This window comes from Episyrphus balteatus, chromosome 4 (assembly GCF_945859705.1).
Source record: "Episyrphus balteatus chromosome 4, idEpiBalt1.1, whole genome shotgun sequence".
Lineage (NCBI taxonomy): Eukaryota > Metazoa > Arthropoda > Insecta > Diptera > Syrphidae > Episyrphus > Episyrphus balteatus.
In genome coordinates, this window is record NC_079137.1 from 11033675 (window position 1) to 11040611 (window position 6937).

The window sequence follows — 6937 nt, forward strand, 5'->3', positions numbered from 1 at the left end:
TTTTAGATATCGTCGGCCTAAGGAGGCATAAGGAGACTTCGTAACTCCTAAACTCAAAATTTTACAGGAGAGACGAAAGAGTAGAGAGACAACGGAGTATATGGGGAGTAACGTGCTGTGCAAAATTTGAATTTAAGTCTATTTAGAACTTTCGGAATGACTTCAAATTTTCTGGACTGCTCCCGACATATTTTCTAAAAAATGGCATTCAAAAGTCATTTTCGAAAAAAGGTGGAGTTACGAGGCCGACGATATTGGTTTCAAAAACAAATAATTTTTCTTTTCTGCAACAACAAAAATGAGACAAGAAAGAACACGAATTATTTTCCTTTTGTCATTTTTGCAAAGAGTGACATTAATGTTATACGTTGAGTATGGAATGAAATACTCTGGATTAATTTTTTCATCCAATTTTTCATGACTTTTGAATAAAAAGATTTCACCCTCAGAAGAAGAAGTTCTTCATATTCTAAGATCTCACCAATGACTCTTTAGATTTCCTCGTTGAGCTCAGAAATTTGTTTGTTATGATTTTCACAATGATCAACTTGTTCTTCTCTTAAATAAAGTTTTATTTTTAATATTTATAAAAATCCGGAAAGTCAAAACGACTGCTGCTAATTGTATAGCTGTCACTTGCGCTCAGAAAGCAAGGGACTAGATATTTTGTCAGTGTCATTTTTTTAATAAAAGTAAAGTAAGTGTATGACTTGTAAAACAAGTTATGGAAATTTTTCTTGACTAACTTTCCAATCAATTTTTCAAAAAGAAATTTTCTTAATTAGAAGAATTTCTTACAAACAATCATAAACACAGAACTTGACTAACTCTTAAGTCTGCCCAGTGATGTTGCCTTAAAAATCGAGGCCCTATTAATCAAGGCCCTTATTGAAGACTCTTTTTGAAAGTGCCCAATATGAACTACTATTTCTGAAAAGATTATGCAATTTTGGAATCTACATTTCAAGAACTTTATCAACTTTAACTCAATCCAACATCAAGAATTTTTTTCTGGATTGCCAATCCTTTTCCCATGTTAATCTATCAAAGAAAAAAAAAACTACTGTCAACAAAAAACACTGAAAAAGAAAACTGATCCTATAGAAAGACTATATCTACCAAGCCAAGACCAACAACTGCTCTCAAATTAATCACTATAGTCACTACCAAACCACCACCGCCACCATTACCAATCTACCTATGCTCTACTCTCTACCCGACCAAATTTCTAGGTATATCCCTAGTTCATTCCCCATCACCTCTAGTGCACACCGCGCACACAAAGTTCCTTCGCCCCAGAGTCAAAGCCCACGCCCTTGCTAAATGAGTGACGACCACACACCATCTCATCACCCTCCATCATATCACCCAGAATGAAGCTTACAAACACACAAACCAACACAAAAAAAATGATACAAACCAGTTCCGGACTTCGATCCAATGACTGGCACACATTTGCCCCCCAGGGAGTAAAGGGCATGGACCAGGGCGAGCATCCGCTATAAGAGAGAAAGTTCCATAAACCTCGCTAATATTCATAGAGATGCCACATATATACATAATAGCTATATGGAAAAGGTGCCGCAAAAAGCAAAAAGCTTCCAGCTTTGTCTGCTGCTGCTCCATCATTAACAAGAGGTTGCTTTTATATGTGTTGGCTTTTTGTCACCCCCACTGTAATGGTGTTAGTGCGACCAACAGAAGAGGCAAATGGGTCATGCGCTCCAGCACGATTTTGAATGTCGATATGGCACATCCATTGCTGCCACTTGGGGATTCAACCTCCGCACTTTCGTAGGGGTTGGTAGGGATCACATGCTATAACAGCATCAGAGAGTCGCATAGTCGTCCAAGAAGAAGAACAAGTTTCTATTCCAAGGTGGTGCACTGGACTTAACATCGCACGCCCTCTCCGAGGGTGAACCTTTTGTATATTCAAACTTATTATGTAGGTTCGTAGTGGTATCTATATATACCTAACTTGGAATGAGATATAAGAAGTGTTACACATATAGCTAGCTATAAGTTGGGCTTAGATGTAGATATAGGTACTTGTAGATAGGTAGTACCTAGCACTCTAGAAACCTCTTTTCCTTTGGAAAATTTGTATGTGCAGCTGTGGGAAAAAGCTTTCGTAGTTCGGATGGTGATGTGTAGTAGAAGATGCTACTCATAGAGGCACTCCCATTTTTTTTCTGCTTAGTTTGTATTTCCTTGTGTGGATTTTTACAACCTCATTTTCAAGACATTTTTATATTGTACTTTAAAGTTCTTAGTGCTTTAGTGAGGGAGAGAGAATGATTAAGCAAAGGTTTTGTTACCTCGAAAATTTGCCTTCAATTTTTGAAGTTTTTGTTACCTCGAAAATTTGCCTTCAATTTTTGAAGTGGGTAGTAAACCACTTCGAGCTTTGATAAAAGAATTTAATTGGAGTCTAAAACTCAAATATCAAATATCAAAAATTGGAAGAACTAGGTATCATTTAATAAAATACTAAGGTGAATGAGAATCTACATCTTTAAAAGATTTTAAAAATCCCAAGATGGCTCCATATTCACGCTACGTCTCACTGTCTATAATTTTAGCCAACAAACAAGAAGCTTTCCAATAATACATAATTTGTCGAATAACAATAAGTAGTCTAGAATTTATGATAAAACTGATGATTTCTACGATAAAAAAGCAACAACAACGTGTACTTAATACAAATTACAATAAAACATGCATGCCTAAGCCTCTGGCCCTAGAAAAATAGTTTATACCTTTTTGAAAACTGTGTTATGCCAAGGCATAAACTTGCTCGCCTTCGCTTTAGTAAAAAGCATAGATTTAAGGATCAAGAATGGAGAAAACTTTACGGTTGCCATTGAAAAAAAAGTTTATTTTGGATGACCTAAACAGTGTACACGTCGGTTTCTCCATTTTTCATCCCAAAATCTATGCTTTTTACTAAAGCGAAGGCGGGCAAGTTTATGCCTTGGCAAGAGCGCCGATTTTCAACATTTGCCTTGGTAGAAATGACCTAAATCCACCTCCATTATTTAGTGAAACCGTCGTACTCCCACTTCCAAGTCCATTTTCTCGAAAACTTCTCTTTCTGTCAAATTCTCAGGAAAAATACTTAATTTTTTGTCGCTTTTGGCTATCTCCTCGACCAAAGGCTTGTTTCCTGATCGTTTAAGTAACCATACTTGCCATCTTTGTAAATTAAATTATTAATTACACAATCTGACCTTTCCAATTCTGTAGATATTTCCCGGGTAGACAGCCTCTTTTCATGGTAAGCCTTAAGTTTGCGCAGTTCAATCTATTTCATCGATTTTCCAGGTCGTATTTTGAAATTTCTAAAAACTTTTACTTATGAAATCGATATAATAGCTTAAAATTAATTTTCCAACTGATTCACTTACTTTTGGTTACATATTATTCCGCTAAACCTCACTTTTAGTGCAAAAATCAGATGTGTCCCTATAATTATTTAGCTCCAGACCCGGAAAAAAAACTGTATTATATTGTATTCGAATGAATTAAATAAAAACAAATAGTGGGAAACATCCCCCATATACATGTCTCCCTATTCATAAAAGAAATAAAAAATAATATCCTTTACATATCTTGAGACGAATAAAATAAATTTGTCCTTATAATTATTTCGCGGAGTGTATTCTGGATTTGGATTTATTTTTGAAATTTGACAATTTTACATCCAGATGTATTTTTTAAACTAGTGAATAATATGGCCGTAACTTATTAATAATTCAAAGTGGCATCACTCACATCAAGCAGCGCAAATTCTTCAAGATCACCTTTGTCGTTTACCTACATAATTTACCATACTCTGAGTCAAACATCCCCAAATTCACCAAAGCCAGAACTATAATTGGCGGATGGAGTCGGATGCTAATGTCAATTGTTGTTGTTTTCCATAAGTTTTCATCCGTCGATTGCGGTTGCGAGCGCACTCGTCGGATGAAAACTTATGGAAAACAACAACAATTGACAGTAGCTTCCGACTCCATCCGCCAATTATAGTTCTGGCTCAACTCTCACAACCCAATGAAAGCATTTTCCAAAATTCAAATTCACCTGTCATGATCATGAATGGTCACTGAACCCACCCACAAACAAGGTCAACATTTATCCATCTTAACATCTCTGAATTCGCCCACAATTTTTTTTCGCTCGCTTTTAAAAGTTCAAATTCAACATTCAAGTTCGTGTCCGTGTATTTTCTATCTCCACGATCGGTCATTAAAAATATTAGTTTTCGGTATAATTTCTTAATTTTCTGTCTCAAATTGTTGATATAATTGTTTTTAAGTGAGTGTAGAATGTTTTTCTTCAAAGTGTAATTCATTTTTTATTGCAAAAAAGTGTAATTTTTCATAAAATAATGTTCAAAGTGTTTGGTGTGTTTCTATTTTCGCCTTAAAATTCAGTTTGTTTCGTTTCTGTTCTATTCCGATTCGTTACATTCGTTCGTTGTTTGCGATCCGTTCGATTCAAAATTCAAAAGTGTACTTTTTGAAAAGGAGCTGTTTTTGTTTGTTTCAAGGTATGTTTTGTGAAGATTTTGTTTAAATTCCACTATTTTTCCATTGAATATTTTTCTTTTTTTGTTGTTGTAGGTAATCGTTTGACAAGAAAAAAGACAGAGCTTTCTAGTGGAATGAAATTACTCAAAGTTAAGTTAACAAACTAAAATCGCCATTTGAAAAATCGTCGAATGTAAACCCAGATTTAATACAAATGTGTTCCCACTTTGAAACAAAACAAGCTTGACACTTTGTTTTTATTTTGAATTAATTTTTATTTTCAACAATAAAAATTCAAGACCAAAATTCACGCCTCTGTGTGCAATCAAATTGTCATTTATAAAAGTCATCTACAAAAAACTTTGTTCAAACTTCGAATGGCTATGTGTAAATCACATTGCATTAGTTTTATCATATTTTCGAAAGTATAACTTCTGTCTGTAAGTAGGCAAATATGTCACTATCACTTACATCAAATCTACTTAAGTGGGTTATGTATTAAAAGACTAGACGACTTTCCGATGGTCATCCCCCTGACACTCACACTCACCCACAATATAATCGACCTACGATAATTTTTTTTTGTCTTCAAACTTCCTTTGGGGATACTTTGACGAAACGAGTGACCAAATAAAATCTGACAGAAGTTATATAAAAAATGACGAGCGACATAGTAGAAATAAAAAAACCCTCAGGGGTGAAGTTCGATTATTTTTTATCGCCATAAAAAATAATACCATATCATTATAGTGCCATAATAAAAAGTAGAATATATTCCATAGGGAGAGCCATCATAACAACAAACCCATATCGTTAACACTGCGAACTGCCATATCGATTGCTTGAATAAGAGTATAGACATTAAAGATAAGGCCATAGAGTAGGTACATTCCACATGTCCTTGCAATCGTCAAGCATTTCTAATGGAATGTCAAGTTTAATGGTGCTAAGCTTTGGGAGGTTTCCAGGAAATATTTTTTTTTTTTTTTTTTTCAAATTTATGATGTATGACCATGTCTCGGACCATTGGGAATTGAGTTGAGGGTTATTTTTATTTAAACAAAGTTGAGGGTCGGAATGTCATTTGATTAAAGACAAAGGTTATAGAAAACTTTGGAGGAATCTAATTTTTCGTAAAATAAAGCATTCCTTAACATTTGGCTAAAACCTGTGAAAAAACAAGTGATTAAAAGAAATTAACAACTAATTAGAGATCTTGCTAACTAAAAAATAGTTTTAAAGTTCTTTTACCGTCATATCGCCTTGTCGCACTGTCGCCTTGTCGCCATGTCGCCTTGTCGCCATGTCGCCAAGTCGCCATGTCCCCATGTCACCAAGTCGCCATGTCGCCATGTCGCCTTGTCGCATTGTCGCGACTAGGCACGACCTAGACGGGACCACCTGACTAACAATTTTGCTTCTATAAAGCTTTACAGATGCTTCTGTTGCTTCTATAAAGCTTTATAGAAGCAAAATTGTTAGTTGGGCAAGACGGGACCAAGACTTGACCTAGACGCCAAGTTTTCGACTACCTGGGTTCTCAAAAAAATCCACCTTTTTATTCTTGAAAGTCGTTGATCCCGATTTCTATTTTATCTTAAGATGCTTCTCATTCTATTTCAGACTTTCTTCAACCATTTAATTTGTACTTAATTCATCAGAAACCCTTTTACTTTTCTCCTAAAATATCTAATAAAATTCTCCCCCGATTAACCGCACAACACAAAAACACATTTGATAACACAAATACTCGACTAGTACAAACATATAATTCTAAAAGTGGCTGTGTTTTCTTTCTTCATTTTCTAGAGCACCATAAAAAGGGGTGCAAGTTACTTGAATATTTTCAAATTCTTATCTAATCTTTATCCGTATTTGTTTATTTTCAGTTCTTGTTATTTTTTTTCTTGGTATTGTCATCCCTTTAAGAAGACTTGCAGGATTGCAAGGATAAAACGCCCGCACAAAATTTAGTGTGAAAATGTCGTTATGGTGTCCTTCGTCTACTTGTTTTTCTTTCTCTTCAACAAAACCGCACACAACAATGCGAAAAGTCTTAACGCCTGATAAGATTGTAATATTTTTTTAAAAGGTTTCACAATTACTCTTGTCTATCTTACTTGTTGTTTTTTTTTTCTCTGTTGTCCCAGAATCCTTGCTCTAAGGTCCTTTTCAAAAATGTAAATCCTCTTTAAATGTGATACGCAAACAAGAAAATGTATTTTTTTTATTTTAAATAAGCGATAACATCCCCCTTTAGACAATTTCTTATAAGGGTAATGGTTACAGGATTTTTGACATTTTATAGTTCGATTTAAAGTAAAAATTCATTTCTCGAAAAGAGGGTTGGTTGGATGGAATTTTATACTTTTAAGTTGAATTGGCCAGAACATAATGATTTC